At 38.2% G+C, this 21903-nt stretch overlaps 1 protein-coding gene and 1 pseudogene across 5 annotated transcripts in view; one reads left to right on the forward strand and one right to left on the reverse strand.

Annotated features, from left to right (window-relative positions):
* The window catches only part of RNF111 (ring finger protein 111), a 99893-nt gene extending 83315 nt beyond the window's left edge, over positions 1-16578 (reverse strand). For 4 of the 5 annotated variants that reach the window (XM_047075045.1, XM_047075044.1, XM_047075043.1 and 1 more), the window contains exon 1: positions 16218-16578. The gene's annotated coding sequence lies outside the window, so the exon portion shown is untranslated. Of the gene's footprint in view, positions 1-13792; positions 16132-16217 lie in introns of those variants that run through there. The other variant, XM_047075042.1, reaches the window with a different exon arrangement.
* Positions 11003-11369, forward strand: LOC124508968 (60S ribosomal protein L30-like; annotated as a pseudogene).
* Positions 16579-21903: the final 5325 nt, after the last annotated feature.

Raw genomic sequence — 21903 nt, forward strand, 5'->3', positions numbered from 1 at the left:
AAAAACCATTTACATAAGTGTAATTTGTATGTATATAAATACATACACATAAGTTGAATATATGCAAAACTCTTTCATCTTAAGAGAAGCCCACCCAAAAAAAATTTGTCAAAAGATATACACATGGACAATGAGTACATGAAAAAATGCTTGATATCTTCAGTCATCAGGAAAATGCAAATTAAAACCGCAATGAGATAAAACTACACACCCAATAAAAGGCTAAATTTTTTAGACCAAAACCACCAAAGGTTAACAAGGATGTGGCACAAATGGAACTTCACGTACAGATCTTTGGTAGCTTCTAATAAAGTCACACATACATCTAACCTATGATCTAGTAATTTCACACCTAGGTTTGAAAACCTAGGTATACAAAAAAAATTTGTATGTAAATGTTCATAGCTTTACTCATAACAACCAAAAATTTGGGGAAAAAACGGATCAACAAGGATATATAAAACTAGGATATATAAAAATCAACAAGGATATATAAAAAAATTATGATATATAAATACCAAACTGCAGCAACAATGACAGTAACAGAATGAACCACTGATACAAGTAATATTATGGGTAAATCTCAAAAACATCCTGCTAAGGGAAAGAAATCAGATATAAAGTATATAATTCCATATATATAAAGTTATAGAATAGTCCAATCCAATCTAAGGTAAAGGCAAATTAAAACTGGTTGTGTTCTACAAAGGATTAAAGGGTAGGAGAAACAACTGAGTAGGGGGTTCATGAGGGAACTTTCTGAAGTGTTGGTGTTCTATTTCTTCATAAGGATTTGGGTTCACAAACAAACTTTTAGCAAAACTTAAATCATACACTTAAAATTTATGCATTTCACTGTATGTAAATTTTACTATAAAAAGAAAGAATTAAACGAATATTCAAGTTTAGTTAATGATATGGAAGCTGAATTTGTTTGGGGATAAGATGCACTGATATCTAGGGGCACCTGGGTGGCTCAATCGGTTTAAGCATCCTACTTCGGCTCAGGTCATGATCTCACAGCTCATAGTTCAAGCTCTGCGTCAGGCTCTGTGCTGATAGCTCAGAGCCAGGAGCCTCTTCAGATTCTGTCTTTCTCTCTCTCTCTGCCCCTCCCCTGCTCACACTCTGTCTCTCAAAAATAAATAAACATTAAAAAAAATTAAAAAAAAAAAAGCACTGATTTCAGCAATTTACTTTAAAACACATAACAGGGGCGCCTGGGTGACTTAGTGTGTTGACTCTTGATTTCGGCTCAGATCATGATCTCACAGTTGTGGGATCAAGCCCCACAGTGGGCTCTGTGGTGGCAGCACAGTAACAGAACAGCACAGAACCTGTTTGGAATTCTCTCTCTCTCTCTCTCTCTCTCTCTCTCTCTCTGCACTCCACCCCTGCTGGGTCACTCGCTCTCTCACAAAACAAACTTATAAATTCATAAACTCATGAATAAATAAATCATAAAAACAAACCACCAACCAGTAAGCATGACTGAAAGATGGTTAGAAGAATGAATAGATGGACAGGTGATAAAACAAAAAACAGCAAACCATTAATTACAGAATGTAGGTGATGGGGAAATGGGTGTTCACTGTACGATTCTTTCAACTTTTATGTTTGAAATTTTCCAAAACAAAATGCTAGAAGGAAAACATGATGAGCAAAAGAAGCCAAACAGAAAAAGCTCTAGAACAAATTGATTCGTAACGTCAAACATCAAATCAGTGGTTGCCTATGGCAAGAGATGGGGTAAATGATGACAGAGGAGCAAGAAAAAACTTTCTAAGGTGATAGAATTATTTTATATCCTGATTGGAGTTTTGGCTACATGGATATATACATTTACCAAAACTCATTGAACGGTAGAGTAAAAATATATGCCTTACATTATATATAAATTATACTTAAATTGATTTCTAAAATATGTTCCCTATATCTCTCTCTGCCCCTCACCTCATCTCAAAAGTAAACATTAAAAAAAACTTAGGGGCGCCTGGATGGCTGTCAGTTAAGCGTCTGACTTCAGCTCAGACCATGATCTCGCAGTCTGTGGGTTCGAGCCCTGCATCAGGCTCTCAGAGCCTGGAGCCTGCTATGGATTCTGTCTCCTCTCTGCCCCTCCCCCTCTCTCTGTCTCTCTGTCTCTGTCTTTGTCTTGAAAACAAACATTAAAAAAAATTTTTTTAAGATGTTCCCTATAGAAAATCTGGAATATGCAGAGAAATTAAGCACGCCCATCACACCAACCAAATAAAGTATCACCATCCTTCTCTCTTCTGACAAAGACCATGCCCACTGGAAATAAAAATATACCTCATGTCTTCCTTAAAGGCAATACAGAAATACTAGTTAAGTCCCTGAATTTTAGAATCCCTTTCTCAGGTGAGTCAAAACCTACTAACTTAAATCCCTTCAACTCCATTACTACTGTTACTAACCACTGTATGCCTAAATCTCCTCATCTGAAAAATGGAAATATTTACCTTAAAGGGTTCTTGTAAATTTTAAACAAAATAATGTATGCACACGCTGGCATTTATTATTATTTTTAAAGGTGAAGAGTCACCTAGCTTTTAGAAATCATCCTGGCAGGGGCGCCTGGGTGGCTCAGTCAGTTAAGTGTCCAACTTCAGCTCAGGTCATGATCTCGAGGTTCATGAGTTCAAGCCCCATGTTGGGCTCTGTGCTGACAACTCAGAGCCCGGAGCCTGCCTCTGATTCGGTGTCTCCCTCTCTCTCTGCCCCTCCCCCATTCGTACTCTGTCTCCTCTCTCTCTCTAAAATAAATAAAACATTTAAAAATTAAAAAAAAAAAAAAAAAGACCTCAAGTGGAGAATAAGGATAAAGGCAAATCAGAGGAATGGCAGGCAGGAAGGTGGTTATGAAAATAAGATGGTTAGGGGCACCTGGGTGGCTCAGTCGGTTAAGCGTCTGACTTTGGCTCAGGTCATGATCTCGAGGATCATGAGTTCAAGCCCCATATCAGGCTCTGTGGTGACAGCTCAGAACCTCGAGCGTGCTTCACACTGTGTGTGTGTCTCTCTCTGCCCTCCGCTGCTCATGCCTCTGTCTCTCTCTCTCAAAAGTAAATAAACATTAAAAAAAAAAAAATCATCCTGGCAAAAAAAAAATCCACAAGCTTCCCGTTTTCTCTCTTTCTTTTTTTGAGGGGGAGAGGGGGGTAGGCCTTTAATCCTCTTAGGTACACCCACCTCAAGTTAGTCTATGTTATTCAAATGAACCTCAATTCCTCTTGAAGATCATATCAAAACCCTGGGGGCACCTGGGTGGCTCAGACTGTTAAGAGTCAAACTCTTGGTTTCAGCTCAGCCCAGGCTCAGCTCATGATCTCATAACCATGAGATGGAGAGTCACTCCATGCTGACAGCACAAAGCCTGCTTGGAATTCTCTCTCCCTCTCTCTCTGCCCCTCCTCCCACTTGCACTTTCTCTCTCTCTCAAAATAAGAAAACATTAAAAAACAAAACAAAAACCCCTGAACTGTTAAAGCACCCAAAGGGTGGGGTAACAAAATAAATACAAATGAAACAAAAAACTAGATTAGGAAAGATGGCAGCTGGCTGAGAATGTAGGATCTAATGTGGTGAGCAAAACTGCCCAAGGAAACAATTTCTCCTCGGATAAAGTCCAACAAGTTTATTAAACAAAATTTGTTTTTGCTCTTCCTGTATCATTTGGGTCAAAATATGTAAGCTGGAGGATATTAAGAACATGTTCTAAAGAACTAAGAGTCATAAGGAGAAAAAACAGAGTTACTTACATTCTAATGATTGAAGGTAAAGGCATACTGAAAACTGGATTAGGAAAAACACCTCTGGGTAGAGAGCACACCCTTAATGTGAATTCAACAATATGAAAACAACGAAAAAATAATTTAAACCATGTAGATTATGCTTGCAATTCTGCTCAATAATTATATACCCAAATGAACACAAGAAAGATAAAATTTTACCATTCTCTAGTTGGTCTCACTTCCCATGTGCCTCTAGTGATATAAACATTTTACTGTGCTGTCAGATTCTAATGTTGAGAGCCATTTATTTTTCCCACAACATGAACCATAAACACAGCCTACTACTTCTTCTAGTGTTTAACAATGAAATGTGATTTGTTCCAATACTAAAGGAAAAACAGGATACACTGGACTCTAAGAGACTGTATGTCTATATTTTATGGCCAACTTTAGGGATTTCCAAGGTTATTTTGACTGACATTTTTGCCTACCTTGGGTCTGTGTATTCTGACAGCAAAGTGAAAATCCTAGTGGCGAGAACTAAAATAGCAAGCCTATTAGACAACTGAGGATACTAGTATGGAGAAACCAAGGATTCACGATCCTCTATGCTAATGTCAGCCACCTAATTCAACAAACCCTTTTTGGCTGTTTTGCTACTAGCCACTGCTCAAGGTCATAATTAAGAAGATAGTTAAGATACTATTCTATCCCCCAAAAATCTCACATTCTGGATAAATATAGTAATCTTAACCCCAATGTGGATTTCCATACATGTAAGTCTAGCCTAGACACATTTACTTATATACTTTATGGGCAATCTTTAGAATTTTGGTTTCAGTATATATATGAGTTCTTCCTGTTAGAGATAATCAGAAAAAAGAGCAACTGAAGATTAATAAAAATGACAGGAAAGAAAAGAAAATAATTTTTTTAAGTATTTATTTTTGGGAGAGAGAACAATCAGGAAAGCATGTGCACACAGGCTTTCAGAGCAGAGCCCTACGTGGACTCTAACTCACAAACCATGAGATCATGACCCAAATGGAAATCAAGAGTAGGACACTTAACCAACTGAGCCACCCAGGCACCCTGAAAAGAAAAAATATTTTAAATTGAAGCTTGTTCAAGATAAAGGAAGATGACTGAAATTAAGTCCAGGCCTTAGAAATGCTATCTAGAACTACTATTTGTGAAGAAAAATATTCATTCACATGGGAATAAAATGGGTCATTTCAAGAGTTTAAAAAGAATGATGTACTCTGTGATGGCAAATCACAGGGTAAATACAAGTTAGGTGATCCAAACTTTTTCCATCCAAGCCCCTGGGATCAGATCAGAATCTGGAAACGTTAACTAGGCAACAGAAATTAATTTTACAGTAGCTTATTAATATTTTAGAAGATATACTACCATTGATAATATATTAGCTACCATTTATTCAGTTTACTATTTTCATTCAACAAGTATTTATTGAGAGTCTATTATAATGTGGCCACTGTTGTAGGCACTGGGATCAGCAGCCATGAGCAGGATATAGAAAGTCTTTGCTTTCATGAAAATTAGATGCAAATGAGGACAAACAAGGCACAAGTAGACAATCATGGTAATTTTAGAGAGAAATTTGTGCTATTAAGAAAATAAAACAAAGAGGAAAAGCTGACCATCAGTGGGCTCCTCACTAAGAAGCTAAAGACCTGAAATATGAGAAGGAAGAAGCCACCAGTCAGCCACAGCACACAGTGCTAAAGGAAGAGCATTCCTAGCAGAGGAAACAATAAAAGAAAGATCATGTGGCAGGAAGAGGCCTAACAAACAACAGAAAGAAGGGGAGGGGAGGAAAGAAAGATGGTACACAAGAAGGATCAGAGATGGTCAAGGGCCAGATCAGGTAAGGTCTGTTAAGGAACCACGTGCCATGCTTTTATTTCATTTTATCCTCACTAAAAACTATTATCTCAAAGGAACTAAGGATTATAGAAAGGCAACTTGCTCAAAGTCTAACACACACATCTGGATCTTAATTCTGACAGAAGTTGCTGGTTTTGGTCTTTCACATTTTAAAAATTAAATATATAGTTATGCACGCTTTCATATGTTCACTCATGACTCTGGTTCCAATGACATTATTTTTATATAAGATTATGTTACTCAGCCACAATTTCTTCTATTTTCCTTGGAGATTTTTGGAACTTAGCCTCCACAGTGGGAGAATGCTAAAGGTCTGTTAAAATGGAGTAACTGAGGGGTGCCTGGGTGGCTCAGTCAATTAAGCATCTGACTTTGGCTCAGGTCATGATCTCGAGGTTCATGAGTTCAAGCCCCACGTTGGGCTCTGTGCTGACAACTCAGAGCCTGGAGCCTGCCTCTGATTCTGTGTCTCCCTCTCTCTCTGCCCCTCCCCCATTCGTACTCTGTCTCCTCTCTCTCTCTAAAATAAATAAAACATTTAAAAATTAAAAAAAAAAAAGGGGGGGGCACCTGGGTGGCTCAGTCGGTTAAGCGGCCGACTTCAGCTCAGGTGATGATCTCATGGTCCATGAGTTCGAGCCCCGCGTCGGGCTCTGTGCTGACAGCTCAGAGCCTAGAGCCTGTTTCAGATTCTGTGTCTCCCTCTCTCTGACCCTCCCCTGTTCATGCTCTGTCTCTCCCTGTCTCAAAAATAAATAAAACGTTAAAAAAAATTAAAAAAAAAAAAAAGACCTCAAGTGGAGAATAAGGATAAAGGCAAATCAGAGGAATGGCAGGCAGGAAGGTGGTTATGAAAATAAGATGGTTAGGGGCACCTGGGTGGCTCAGTCGGTTAAGCGTCTGACTTTGGCTCAGGTCATGATCTCGAGGTTCATGAGTTCAAGCCCCATATCAGGCTCTGTGCTGACAGCTCAGAACCTGGAGCCTGCTTCAGATTCTGTGACTCCCTCTCTCTCTGCCCTTCCCTGGCTTGCACACCCTCTCTCTCTCCCTCACTCTCTCTCTCTCGCTCTCAAAAGTAAATAAACATTAAAAATTAAAAAAAAAAAAAAAGATGGTTCGCTATTGTTTTTCTTTAACCAAAATTCTCTACATATTCTCTCAGATTTATAGAGGTAAAGCAGTCTGTGTTTGACCTATTCCTCCTCTTTTCATTTTATTATGACCAAAAATCTTTTTTTTTTTTTTTAATGTTTATTCTTGAGACAGAGAGAGACAGAGCATGAATGGGGGAGGGTCAGAGAGAGAGGAAGACACAGAATCTGAAGCAGGCTCCAGGCTTTGAGCTGTCAGCACAGAGCCCGACGCGGGGCTCGAACTCACGGACCGTGAGATCATGACCTGAGCCGAAGTCGGATGCTTAACCGGCTGAGCCACCCAGGCGCCCCCCAAAAAACTTTTTAAGTATAGTTGACAATGTAACATTAGTTGCAGGCGTACAGCATAGTGATTCAATCTCTCTGTGTTATGCTATGTTCACCACAAGATGCTGCCATCTGTCATATGATGCTATATAGTACCATTGACTATATTCCCTATTCTGTACCTTTTATTCCTATGACTTATTCATTCTATAACTGGAAGCCTGTATCTCCCACTCCCCTTCACCCATTTTGTCCATCCCCACCTCTCCCCTCTGGCAACCACCAGTTTGTTCTCTTTACTTATAGGCCTGATTCTGCTTTTTCTTTACTCATTTCTTTTATTTTTTAGATTCTACATATAAGTGAAATCATATGGTATTTGTCTTTCTTTGACTTATTTCACTTAGCATAACATCCTCTAGATCAATCCATGTTGTCACAAGTGGCAAAATCTCATCCCTTTTTTATGGCTGTATAAGATTCCATAAAATAGCCATTTTTATCTGGTACTATATACAGTTCTTTAAAGAAATGTGATTTCACAGAAAATACAATCAAATCTGTGACACTCTGCAGATGTTCTGTAATAAAAGTATTACATCACATGATTTTCTTCACTTAATGACTACTTTCTATTAAAGAACACAGTTGTTAAAGTAGACTTAGACTTTGTAAAATGAACCTATTTACATGTGTACTTTTTCACATATTTAAACATGATTCTACCACTAAGAGTTGAGAAGAGCCAATTTCCGTATCAACAATGTAACTTGCTACTGGTATTTATCAAAAACAAAAGTTCACATTTTGTTTAAACATGGTAAATTATACATGTAGCTTTCTCTCAAATTTCCTTGCAATCCCCACTAAATGAAAAAATATTTTAATTCACCAAAAAAGAAAAGGAGCTAACAATAAGAAAGAGCAACAAAATCTTATCTGACAACAGCTCCCAAAAGAGAACAGGAAAAAAAAAAAAAATGACTAAGATGTCATGAAAACTAACACAAAAATATTTCTTAAAACTGAAGGACATAAGCCCTTGCTACCTCCATCCTCAGAAATCACCATTCTCCTCATCCACTCCACTCCAGTCACAACAGCTTCTTGGCTTTTCCTTGAGCAGGCCAAGTATGCTATGCTATTTAATCTGCCCGAAACGCTTGTCCCCCAGATAGCCACAAGGATCTCACTTGTTTCCTTTCAGTCTGTGCTAAAAATGTTTCCTTGTCCTTGACACCATCCCCAATCATCTTACATTTAAAAAGTTAACCTCACTCCTGTCTTCTTTTACCAGCTCAGTTATTGCCATAATCACCATATGTAAAATTTACTTGTTTTCCCAACAGAGCCTAGTCTTTGTTTTCACCATTATTATGTGCCCCAAAGCTTAGAACACAGAGTTGGTATTCAATAAATACGTGTTGAGTTATTACTTAAAATAACCTAAAGTTGTGACACAACTATATCAAAAGAAAGGGTGAAGAAAGAAGTGTGGATTTCTTTTCCATAAGAAGATAACTGGCACAGCAAGGCTCAAACATTCTGACTTGTGAACCCCTTTAGACTCTTAAAAATAATTGAGAATCTCCCAAAACTTTAAATTCTAGGTTATATTTAATACAATATTAGAAAATAAAATTAATGCTTAAAAATTTATTTTTTAAAAACAGCAATAGTAAGTCTATTACATGCTAATATTAAGTAACATCTTATCTCTTCAAAAAAGTTAAAGAGTAGTACTATTTCACATTTGTGCTAATCTCTTTAATGTCTGACTTAATAGAAGAAACTTGGATTCTTAAATCTGCTTCTGTATCCTATCTAATAAGAAATCCAGCTTTTGGGCGCCTGGGTGGCTCAGTCGGCTGAGCGTCTGACTTCAGCTCAGGTCATGATTTCATGGTCCATGAGTATGAGCCCCGCAGTGGGCTCTGTGCTGACAGCTCAGAGCCTGAAGCCTGCTTTGGATTCTGTGTCTCCCTCTCTCTGCCCCTCCCCCACTCACCCTCCTCTCTGTCTCTCTATCTCTCTCTCAAAAATAAATATAAACATAAAAAAAAAAAAAAAAGAAACCCAGCTTCACACAAATATGTACTTAAAAGAGAAGAATATCTTGGGGCACCTGGGTGGCTCAGCAGGTTAACCATCTGACTCTTGATTTTGGCTCGGGTCATGATCTAGAAATTCGTGGGTTTGAGCCCCACATCAGGCTCCACAGCTAGCAGCACAGAGCTTGCTTAGGATTCTCTCTCTCTGCCTCTCTCTCTGCCCCCCACCACCCTGCTCGCACTCTTTTAAAAATAAATAAACTTCAAAAAAAAAAAAAGTATCTTTAATAACTTTGTCAGATAAGTGTATACACTATTCTTTGATATTAACCCAAAACAAAACTTAGTAATTATAATTTTGTAAAGGTTACTTGCAATGCTGAATCTGATAACTTATCAATGAAACTTCTTATCATTTCATTAAATATCTATTGATTTATCTTGCACTTAAATAGATCTTTCACACATACATGATTTTGTAATATCATGCACAGGTCATTAGAAAAGTTGGTCCACAAAGTTATGCATATCTTCCAAACACTGACACATTTCATTATATAATAGTCATTTTATACACATTTTGTTAATATCACCATCAATTTCATCAAAAAGGTCCTAAGAAGCTGCCAAACTCATATAGTGGCAGATATGCATTCCAAAATTCTAATTTTTGCTTGAAAGCCTTAATTTTATCTTGGCAATAATTTCTGTCAGTTGTTCTCCCTCACTTCATTTATTTTTGAGAAAACATACACAAATACCCAAGTTTAAGTAACTACAGTTTTCATTCTTTCAAGTAAAAATACAGTTCCATTAAAAAAAAGCAACTAAGTTTGCTAGTTCATCCTGCAACTCAATCACACAAGTACTTTTCTTCAAGACAAGCATAATTTGGGATGAAGCAAAAGTGCCTTACAACATTCTCATTTTATCACATGAAATATTAAAAAGAAAAAAAATATTAAAAAGACATGTACTCAAGGGTCAAGATTAATAAAACAGGTTTTACTGCTTTATAAAGAACTTTGTTAAAAGAAATTGGTTTTATTTTTGTTTTTTTCATGGTTTTCATTCTTAAATGAAACTGGCTTTGTAAATGGGTAGTAATGAAAAATATGATGACTATTAGTACAGTTTTAGCCACGGTCTTAATATGCACTGCAGGGCCACCAGTTTTGCCCATCACTGTTTGTACTATCACTGCAAATGCCAACATAGTTAAGTAGTGAAGAAGAACTTACTATTATCAAATAGTTTCATTCAACCCAGCCAATTTGCTGAAACACTTGCAGACCTCCCCACAAGAGGCCATACTGCTGTGCTGTATACATATAAAATAGTAAGAGGAGATAGATCTTCAGGGAAAAGAAGAGGGATGGCAAGAAAATTTATTTTTCTGTGTATACCCTTCGTATCTTATGAATTTGGCACCCTGTGTATTGCTTTTATCTTTAAAACTTAAATATATTTTTTAAAAGACAACAAAATCACTGACATCAAAAGTAAGCAGATATGTAAGCATACTATAAGAAATATGATAGTAATACCAGAAAAAAAACAAAACAAAAAACCTCTTAGGAGTTCGACTTCAGCTCGGGTAATGATCTCACAGTTTGTGGATTTGGACCCGCTGTGCTGACAGCTCAGAGCCTGGCGCCTGATTCTGTGTCTTCCTCTCTCTGCCCCTCCCCCACTCACGCTCTGACTCTCTCTCAAAAATAAACAAACATTAAAAAAATTTTTAAACCATGTACATATATTAATTGCCTCAAAAATTAACTGGTTAAAAACCATTCAAATTATTGTCTGGTATCTTGGTGGCTGCTCCTGCTTGGGGCCATCCCTCACCTAAGGCAGGAAGATGGTGGCTGCAAAGAAGACAAAAAAAGTCACTGGAGTCAATTACCTCTAGTCTCCAACTACTTACAAAAAGTGGAAGTATGTACTGGGGTACAAGCAGCTGAACATGATCGGACATGGCAAAACAAAACTGATGATCCTCGCCAACAACTGCCCAGCCTTGAGGAAATCTGAAATAGATTATTACACCATGTTTGGCCAAAACTGGTGTCTATCACTAGAGTGGCAATAACACTGAACTGGGCACAGCATGTGGGAAATACTGCAAAGTATGTACACTGGCTATCATTGACCCAGGTGATTCTGGTATCATTAGAAGCATGCCAGAACAGACTGGTGAACAGCAAATCACACAAAATTTTCCTTAAATAAAACTGGCCAGAACTTGTTTTAAAAAACAAAAAAGCCCAAAATACTGTCTGGAAAAATACTTACAAATCAGGGTTAAAAAATAAATAAATAAAGCAAATACCCACACACAGGTGAGAAAATGGCTGTGAGACATACCTTGTAACAATATCCAGAAAAATGTCCATGTATTTCCACTCATATTTGAAACATTATTCTATATTATAATTAAAAATCTCATTTAAAAAGCTAGTTAAGGGGCGCCTGGGTGGCTCAGTCGGTTCAGTGTCTGACTTCAGTCATGATCTCGTGGTCTGAGTTTGAGCCCCACGTTGGATCTGTGCTAACAGTTCAGAGTCTGGTGCCTGCTTCAGATTCTGTGTCTCCCTCTCTCTCTGCCCGTCCCTGGCTCATGCTGTCTCTTTCTCTGTCAAAAATAAATAAACATTAAAAAAAAAATAATAATCAATAAATAAAATAAAAGGCTAGTTAAAAAGCAACAATTTCCTTCAGACTAGAATGTCTGATGACTTAGTTAAAAACAATGAGGTATGCACACCTTGTCATTTTTAATTTTTTTTTTTAATGCTTATTTATTCTTCAAGAGAGAGGATGAGCAGGGAAGAGGCAGAGAGAGGGAGACACAGAATCCGAAGCAGGCCCGAGGAAGTTGTCAGCACAGAGCCCGACACAGGGCTCGAACCCACGAACTGCAAGATCATGACCTGAGCCGAAGTCGGATGCCCAACCAACTGAGCCACCCAGGCACCCCTACACCTTGTCATTTTTAACAGTTAAGTGATTAAACCCTCAACATATGAAATGTAACACAAAGTAAAATAATATTTTATTTTTTCTATTTCATTTGATCATAATTAAGATCAAATCAGAACTTATTTATTTTAAAAAATAGAAAAATAATACAGTGTTTTATGGCAAATATAATAAATTACTACATTTATTTACTTCATAAATAAAATCTTCATAGAAATATAAACCCACTATCAACATCTAAGTTTAGGTTTCTCAGAGGATGTCCTGATCCAGGAAATAAGAGATTATTTCTATGTATAAACAGAAAACTCAAGGATGCCTGGGTGGCTCAATGGGTTGAGTGACTTCAGCTCGGGTCATGATCTTGTGGTCTGTGAGTTCAAGCCCTGCATCAGGCTCTATGCTGACAGCTCAGAGCCTGGAGCCTGCTTTGGATTCTGTGTCTCCCTTTCTCTCTGCCCCTCCCCCACTCATGCTCTGTTTCTCTCTCTCTCTCTCTCTCTCTCTCTCTCTCTCTCTCTCTCAAAAATAAATAAATGTTAAAAAAAAATTAAACAGAAAACTCAAAAGCAAATTGGACTCCCCACTAAAAGGAACCAGGGCTCCTTAGAGATTCCAAGACTGAGACAGGAAAGATATAAGATGAGCTTGAACTTCTTGTTGTGCCAGAGAGAAAGGAAATACAGTATTCATAAAAAATTATGTATGTCAAAAAACACAGGAGCCAGGGTGGAGAGGCTCTCACTGGACAAACGTGGGATAATTTGAGCATCAAAATAAGTAAAGGCAGTAATGGATTTATAATCCATTGAATAAAACACGAAGTAGATAGGTTCATATTGATAATAGATAAAATAGTGCTTCTTCCATACAACAGCCTATTGATTAGAGATGGTAGAGTTTGAAATAAGCATTCTGCAACCATCAAAGTAAAGATCAACAGAGGCAAGAATCATCAATGAATGTTTACATAATGTCATTATCATCCCTAACAAAATTAACATAATTCCTTAATATCTAATATCCTTGATATATGATATCCATTCACATTCATATTTCCCCCAAAGTGTTCCAAAAAGGATTTCCTACAATTGATTTGAGTGAGGATTTAAACAAGGTCAACACATTACATTTGGTTGCTACACATAAAATATTTTTAACATCGTCTGTCAGCAATTATGGAAAAGCCTAACACACAAACCAAACAACGTACACTTGTAGATTCTCCAGAATCAAACACAATCCAATGCCTTTGCTGTTCCCTTTATCTGCAAGATTGCTCAAAATTATCAGTATGGCTGATTCTTTTTAGTAAATGATCACAACTCATCACCTCTAAAAAGAAGTTAGGCCCTCCCTAACCACTCAATCCACAGTACAGCTCCACTTCCACTCATTCTTCATTACATGGTCTTATTTTCTTCATGGCACTCACCACTACCTCAAACTATTCTGTTTATTATGTTTCCCACAGTAGAATGACAACTCCCTGAAGGCAAAGTGCCTTCCTCACTGGAGACCAAAAACAATACTGAGAACATGAGACATTCAATAAATACATACTGAGTAACTAATAACTCAGTACCCTTATTTAAAATGTAAGCTCAATTTAGTATTTGTTTTTAAACATTTGTAGCTCACTCCACGTGTAATGATATGAATTGAATACCTGTAGAAACCTGGGTCAGCTGTTACCAAGAATCGGTGGGATCAGCAAAGAAAGAACAGAGGTGTAAGGCATTCAAACGCAATTCTGGACTTTAAATGAACGATTACAGGTTTCTGAAAGAAAAATTATTCAGGATGATTTAAAGAGCATTACCAGAAATAGAACAAATTTCATCTCTTAGTATCATATGAGAGCTATTAAATCATATATAATATCTACAACGGGAGAGAAGTATTATCTAGAACAACAAACATGGCTGCCTCCTGGGTTTTTTTCTTTTTTTTTTCTCACCTAATATAAACATGAAGGAATTTAACTCTCAGTATAGCACTTCTTTCTAGGAATTGAATCATAATGAATACACCAATAAGTACCAAAAACACCTAACTAAAAATATGAATCATTAAATTGGGACCTAGAGAAACCTAGAAAACCATCCCACACTTCTCATTTAACAATTCAAAGAGATCAGAAGCCAAGGATGGTTATCAATAAAGTCACCTATCTAATGAATAGCAAGCAAAGCTAGATCTAAAATCCAGATCTCCTATCTCCAGCCTTATACTCTTTCATAAGATAATGTCACCCATAGAATGCTAATGTCAAGTTACTAACATACTTTAATTACTATCATTTTTAATGTTGTCACTTTTTTTCTTCCTATTGAAGTCCTAGCTCACAGAGGGAAAAGTTAAAACAAGACACATATAACTATGCTCTAAGTAAATAAAGCATGTTACAGAAACCCTTCTTTGGCAAAATAATAAAATGTCTAAAAAATTTAACTGGCATGACTCAAGAGTTTTTAATCCCACTTTAAATTTTAAAATGAAAATAACGGGGCACCTGCCTGGCTCAGTTGGTGGAGCATGGGACTCTTTACCTGGGTGTTCTAAGTTCGAGCCCCACACTGGGTGTAGCAATTACTTAAAAAATAAGTAAAGAGCCACATATATAAGATCCACCATCCCTGTGAACAAGGAGAGAGTCTCCACTCTTCCCAGTTTTTCTTAAAATATTGTTCAGACGAATTCACAAACGTCGTCACCAGCTTTTAGAATACTACTCTGAATCTTAGATGGCAAACAAATGAGCAGGGGAAAAATGTCATGTGTCCAAGGTTAATGAGAAGAAATGGACAAAAGTAAAATAATTCAAGGCTTTAAAAAAAATTAAGGATTGTTTTCAGAGTAAGAGGGCCTCTTTCTCAACCCGTTTTATCTCACAAACACAACCAAAGACTACTGTTTAGTATGAAAAGCAACAGTTTATATTGACATGAAAATATTTACTAAAAAACATATAGTAACAAACCATCAAAATGTAGATCTTCACCATAATAAAGCTGAGTAAAAATAGTATTACAGAACTTCCATGTAATATCGAAATCACATTCTAACGTTTGAAAGCAAACACACACACACACACACACACACACACACACACACACACAAAATGGGAAAGCAAATGGGACCTCAGCTTATATTTTCCCCAGGCTGTTCTTTTCGACTGAAGAGGTCCCTAATACAAGAAAATTAAACATAAAAATAGCAAGTAAAATAAAGTTTGTATTAAGTCGGGTTCAAAAGCTCAAACAACTATAAAATGAAGTCTATGTCAGCTGGCACCTGACCACTCCAGAGAGTTCTAAATTCATACTGCACATAAATCAAGAAACAGGAAAGCACACAATACAATGGAGTCACCTCACAGTACGAACATGAACAAATTAAATGAATACCCTATATACTTCCTGGTATTTTTAAGCACTAAAACTTGGGACTTGCGTTAAGAAGTATCTGTAAAGATCTATTACAGCCTATTTAAAAGCTATGGTGACAAACCTCTATTTCTACAGTACAGAACAGATATTTCCACTACAGCCTTGCCACTGCCTCTGACAAATTACCTAAGGACAATAATAAAATATACAGCTTCTTTTCTAATGACCAAACCAACTCTACACAAAAATCTGACGCGTCTGTATTTCTGCTGTTCCGCGGACGTTTCCTTGATCACATAAGACGGCAACTCCCTAACCGTCAGGGCTGACTTAGCGCCCTCCAACACCCCCGGTGCGGGTTACCTTCATCACTCCATTGTCAAATCGCACTCCCACGCCTCAGTCCTCAGTCCCCTTCCTAGACTCTAGGGAGAGTCCAAAGAGGAAAAGAAATCCCCTCACCCACACTCCCTTACTGTGGGGTGTGGGTGTGTCTGTAGACGAATGCTTTGCTCAAACACAATTAATTCTCCTGCGAAGACCCAGACCCTAAGTCACTATGGAGCCAGCAGTAACCGGCCGGTCGCCGACCCCAGCCTTCCGCGGCCGCAGCCCTTCCTCTTTCTCCCCTCCAGGCCGGCCCCTCCCCCGTTGCGCGCACGCGCGGCCTCCAATCGATCCCCTCCCCCCTAGCCCCCTCACCTTAATCATTAGCTACCCTTTTCCCAGAGTCCGGGAATCACTGGCCCAGGAAGGAAGACAGCAGATGGAAAAGGGGAAGAGGATGCGTCGAGAGCCAGTGATCTGGGCTTTCAGATCTCGGCCTAATAGGCCCCTATAGTCAAGAGCTGCGTCTGTCACCGCCACCAAACCGTACGGGCGGCAGCGCCTGGTTCGGCCCAGTTCACCCGGCCTGGGTTCAGAACGCCTGATTTGATCCCACAAGAACTCCTTCCCTGAAGCTGCGGGCGTTTCTGTGCTGTGCAGACCGAACACCTCGCCACCGTCGCCGCCACTGCTGCTGTTCTCCTGCCGCCGCCGCCGCTGCCGCCGCCTAACCAATCCCTCCTCTACCGAGCGAGCACGACACTCAGGGTCTTTACGACAGTTCGGAAAGTGAGGGAGCAGTAGTCTTCACGCCTCCATTAATATCTGTTTCTGCGCTTGCTCAGATTCATGTTTCTCAATGTCCCGCCCCCTCTTCCTCAGCCCTCCCCCTTTGTACTTGCTTTACGAAGTCTGTTAGCGAAGCCTAACGATTTCATGAAGCTCGTTATTTTATTTTCCTTGGTGATTGTATTCTACATTTAAGCAAAATACTATTTATTGGCAATTTTTTTCGTAACTGAAAAGTACAATTAACCACAGAATTATTGACTACATTTACAGTACATTTAAACGAAAACACGGTTTACTGTCACACACAAAAAATGATACCCAAATCATACTCGCTAATGACATAAAGATCATAGCACCCCGATCTTAGGGTGAATTTGCTTCCAGAATCACATCAAAAGTGGTAACATATCCTGGGAACTGACTGTACAATCACCTACGCCTTCTTAATTATTTTATGAAAATCAGTAGATAGCAATTGCTTCATTACGTGCATCAGGAGGATGTACGGAAGGAGAATATAGGCTTTAGAATCAGTCAGACAGACTTCCTTTCAAATCCTGATGATGCCAATTAACAGCATTCGGATTCATTATACCTTTATAAATCTTTCCAAAAAAAGAAAAGAAAAGAAAGAAAACGTTAGTTACACTTCAATTTAAAAAGAAAATAAAAGGGCATCTTAAGCAAAAAAATAAAATAAAATAAAATTGTTCCTTTACAAAAAGAACATTATTTACCTCAAAGGGTTATTGTGAGATTAAATAAGACAGTTCATATAATGTTGTGAACATTATTTACCAATTAAGTGTTCAATAAACATTAATTCCCTCCCTTTGTTATCAACCTATCTTTCTCAATATGTTTTCTTTTGTTCACTTGTGTTCTCCATACTGTTGTGTGAAGGAAATATATTAAAATAATAATAATAGTGGCACCTGGGTGACTCAGTCAGTTAAGTACCCAACTTCAGATCAGGTCATGATCTCAAGGTCCCTGGGTTCCAGCCCCACATCGGACTCTCTGTGCAAAGAACCCACTTCAGATCCTCTCTCTCTCTCTCTCTCTCTCTGCCCCTCCACTCATGCTCTCTCTGTCTCTCAAAAATAAATATTTTAAAAAAGAAAAAAAGAAAAGATCACAGGTTTTGTGGGAAAACTGGAAGAGCACTGGAGTAGGAATTTTCCTCAGTCCTCCTATTTTCTTGCTCTAAACATAAAATTCTACCTGGACTATCTTATCTACTGCCATGATTTCAATTGTTATTGACTCATGACTTCTCAAAATCATGTACTTCCAGAACGATATTTCCAGACCTAACCTTTTTTTCAAGCTCTTGACCTGTGCTCTTCAAGGAAGTAGACACTGGCCCCATGTAGCTATTGAGCACTTGAAATGTGGTGAGTATGAATTGAAAAGCACATTAAGTGAAAAATATACATCCAATTCAAAGATACAATACAAAAAATTGTAAAAATCTCAATAATTTTAATATTCATCACATGTTGAAATAATATCTTGGTTAGATTGGGGTAAATCAGTGTTTCTCAAGCAGGGATGATTTTGTCGTCCCCTCCCCGCCCCCCTGGGGATATTTAGCAATATCTGGAGACATTTTCGGTGTTCACAACTTGGGGGAAGGATGGCTACTGACCTCTACTAACAAGAGGCCAGGGATGCTGCTAAACGTCTTACAATACACAGGACAACCCTCCACAACAAAGAATTTTCTGGCCAAAAATGTCAATAGTACAGTTGAGAAATCCTGGGGCTAAATAAAATATACCACTAAAGTTCATTTCACCTGTTTCTTTTACTTTTTAAATATAACTACTATAAAATTTAAAATTACATCTGTAGCTCACATTATACTTCTGTTGGACAGTGTGGACTGATCTAGACCCGTATGGCTATTTTACTGGATATGTAATTTCCACTTTAATGTCCCACAGGTATCCCTAACACATCATGTTCAAAATAAATAAAAATAAATAAATGTAGGTATACTGTATTTACACTATAACATGGAAGGAACAGGGTGGTGTAGTAGTGCTCTGAGAACACAAAGATGGAACACCATAGTCAAACCAAGAGGAAGTGATGTGTAAACTAAACTTTGCGACATAAATGAAGACAATCAAATGAAGCAAATAGAACATTCCAGGCAGAAAATATCAGTACACTAAGGTGCAGAAACAGCAAGAAGCAAATTCTCTAATAGGATCTACTGAATGTGTTGTGCAGAGAAACTATTGAGACATAAGGGAAGAAAAGTAGATAGAAACAGATTAAGTAAGGTTATTTTTGCTAGCATGAGGAATTTGAACTATTTTATGCTTAAAACTATGGTAAGCCATTAAAGGAAATCAACCAGAGGAGTAATAATCAGATTGACTATCAGAGATATCATTATATATTCAGAGTAGGGGCTGGATTGGAAAGGGACAAAAATAGAGAGGCGAAGACCAGTTGAACTGGCAAGCAAAAAGTGACGAGGATGGTGGAAATGAGAATGAGAAGGAAGAGACAGATACAAGAAGAGTAAACAACTGGAGTGAAGGAGAAGGAGAATCTCAGAAGCTTCCAAATTTACAGTAAGTGGTTGGGTGGAAGTGCCATTCAGGAAAAAGAATGGCAAAACCCAACTTTGGGGTATGGAAATTTTGATTTGGGTGGGATGAGAAAGGAGGTTGAAAGGAAATAATTCTTTATTGGGCAAGTTGAGTTTGAGGTGTCTAATATTTAGCCAAAGTGTAGATTCCAGTAAGCTGTTGGATATGTGGGTTTGGAGCTCAGGAAAAGTCTGGGCTGAAGACAGAGTTTTGATAGGAATTAGCTTGTGATCACTGAAGCAGTAATTTTGATGAGGTCACCCAGAATATCAGTGAAAAGAGACAGATATCTGGGGAAAGGTGATATTTTAAGAGTGGAAGAATGAAGAAGAGTCCCAGAAAAATAAGGATGGGCCAGAACAAAAGCAAGGAAAGAAAAACCCAAACAAATAGGTGGCAGGCCAAGTGAGAAAAAGATTTCAATGATGAAGTGGGTGATCAAAGATATGAAATGTCCATTAGTTTGGCAATAAGGAGATCTGTAAACAAGAGTAATCTCAGTAACTGTCATACATTTTAGAACAGAGGTTCTCAACAGGGTTGACTGTGACCCCCAGGGATTGACAATGTCCAAAGATATTTTTTGTTGTCACAACGGGGAAGATGCTGGTGATATCTAATGTCTACAGGTCAGGGACATTGCTAACCATCCTATAATGCACAGGACAGCCCCTAAAACAAAGAATTATCTGGCCCAAAATGCCATAATGATCCAGTTGATAAGTCCTGGCTTAGAATGCACTGAACATTGTACATAGACAAGGACCAGTACTTTTTCATGAAAATGGTAAACTGGAAAAAGAAAGACCTATATTTAGCAGGATATGGAGTCAAGAAAGGGAAGGCTTGAATCCTATCAGTAGGCTCAGGGGAGGAGAGTAGCAGAAAAAGAGAAATGAAAGATAATGGAAATATAGGGATGCTCAAAGGAGACAGAGGAAATGGGATTTAAAGCTCAGATAGAAGAATTAGCCTTGGATAGAAGGGATATTCCTTTCATTGAAACAAGTGAGGAGAGGGAGGAAAGGATTGCACAAATGAACTAAATTTGTTAGCTTCAGGGGACAAGTCCAGGGCTTGCTCATCGAATGACCTTGATGTCTCTGTGAAACTCTAAGTAAGGTCATCTACTAAGGCAGCAGTTTTGGAAATGGCTGGGTGGAGAGTAATTAGGAGACAGAGATAAAAAATCAGAATAGTCATTAACATGATGGCAGGGCAGACAGTAGGTAGACAACAAATCAAAGGCAGGAAGCCCAGAACAGATAGGGGGACAGGGGTATGACTGAGAGGTCAGGTGCCAGGGAAGTTGTATTTAGGGGAATAATGGTAGATTATAGATTATAGAATTGGGAGAGATCCCTCACCTGAATTACATACAGTTTCCTGATTTCTGTGCTTCTGCTCCCACCACAATTATCCCACCACTCCCAGTGCAACCTTCAACCACTCTCGGAGTATGGTAGAAACTGATTGAGACACTAAGTTGCTTAAAATCCTTCAAGGACCTTCCATCACCTACACAATAAAGTCACAAGTCCTTGGCTTGTCAAATCAAGCTCTTCAAAATCCAGATTCCCCAGAGCCATTTCACACCACCCATTCCCACCATCCTATTGCCTGCCCCAGCTTAGACTTTGGTGAACTTCTCAAACTACTTGTAGTTCTCCAGAAAAAAATACAGTGTTCCAGTATCTCCCTGCCTTGGCACCTACTATTCCTTCTGTCTTAAAATATCCTCCCTCTTTCCTCCATATCCTTCATCCCTGCTTTATCTGCTTAGCAAACTCTTATCCATTCCTCAAAGCCCTCCTCCATGAAACATTCCCTTTCCTTGCTCCCTTGTTCTTACAACAGAGCTAATAATCACTCCTGCTTTTGCACTCTCTTCAATCTTTGCATATACTTCTATTAGAAGTATATTTATATATACCTGTCTTCCCACCCCCCAAAAAAAACCTAAGAATAAAACAAATTATGTCCTCCCTTCAGTAGAAAAATACTGCTCATTAAATATTTACTGAATTTACAGAATAAGGAGATGCGGCTCTCATTTCTATTTTTGCCACTAAGAAGCTAGAAATCCTTAATCTTAATCAAATCACTTGAAGCCTTCCAAAAATTAATTTTACTCTCCTGTGTAAAGATCACAGCTACCCAGCATATAGTCCAAACCAAATTCCACTTGCGTGAAACTGCAGCAAAATAAAATTTACCAAATTAGCCTGCATATATGGGCCAGCAGTATCTAACTATCTAGTAGGCAGGAGTTTGAGAAGCTTGCTTTGAACACAAAAATACTGAGCTGAATTAATGGGTCACTTGCAATAAATGGGAAAAAAGAACAATTTCTACAAATTACCAAAGTCAGAGGGAAAGACTGGTATGCCCACCAACCATCGCATACTTCACAATTACAGAAAGTCTGCAAATGAGAGTAACTGAGTATGTGGTCAGCTTTGAGAGCTCTTCGGAAGAAAATGATGTTTGGAGATTAAATGTAATGAGTTAGGGAGACCTTGGGAACTTGCTGAATATAATTATTTCAATAAATATATTTCCTCAGATGAAAAGGTTTGGGAAGAATTAAAAGGACCTAAGAGATGCACTAGTCAGAATATTTAGTGATTCACAACATTTTACTTTCCAATTAATGTACA

The sequence above is a fragment of the Lynx rufus genome, unplaced genomic scaffold, assembly GCF_022079265.1.
Source record: "Lynx rufus isolate CCGP_SWC_20201006 ecotype Redwood Valley unplaced genomic scaffold, mLynRuf1.p SCAF_13, whole genome shotgun sequence".
Taxonomy (NCBI): domain Eukaryota; kingdom Metazoa; phylum Chordata; class Mammalia; order Carnivora; family Felidae; genus Lynx; species Lynx rufus.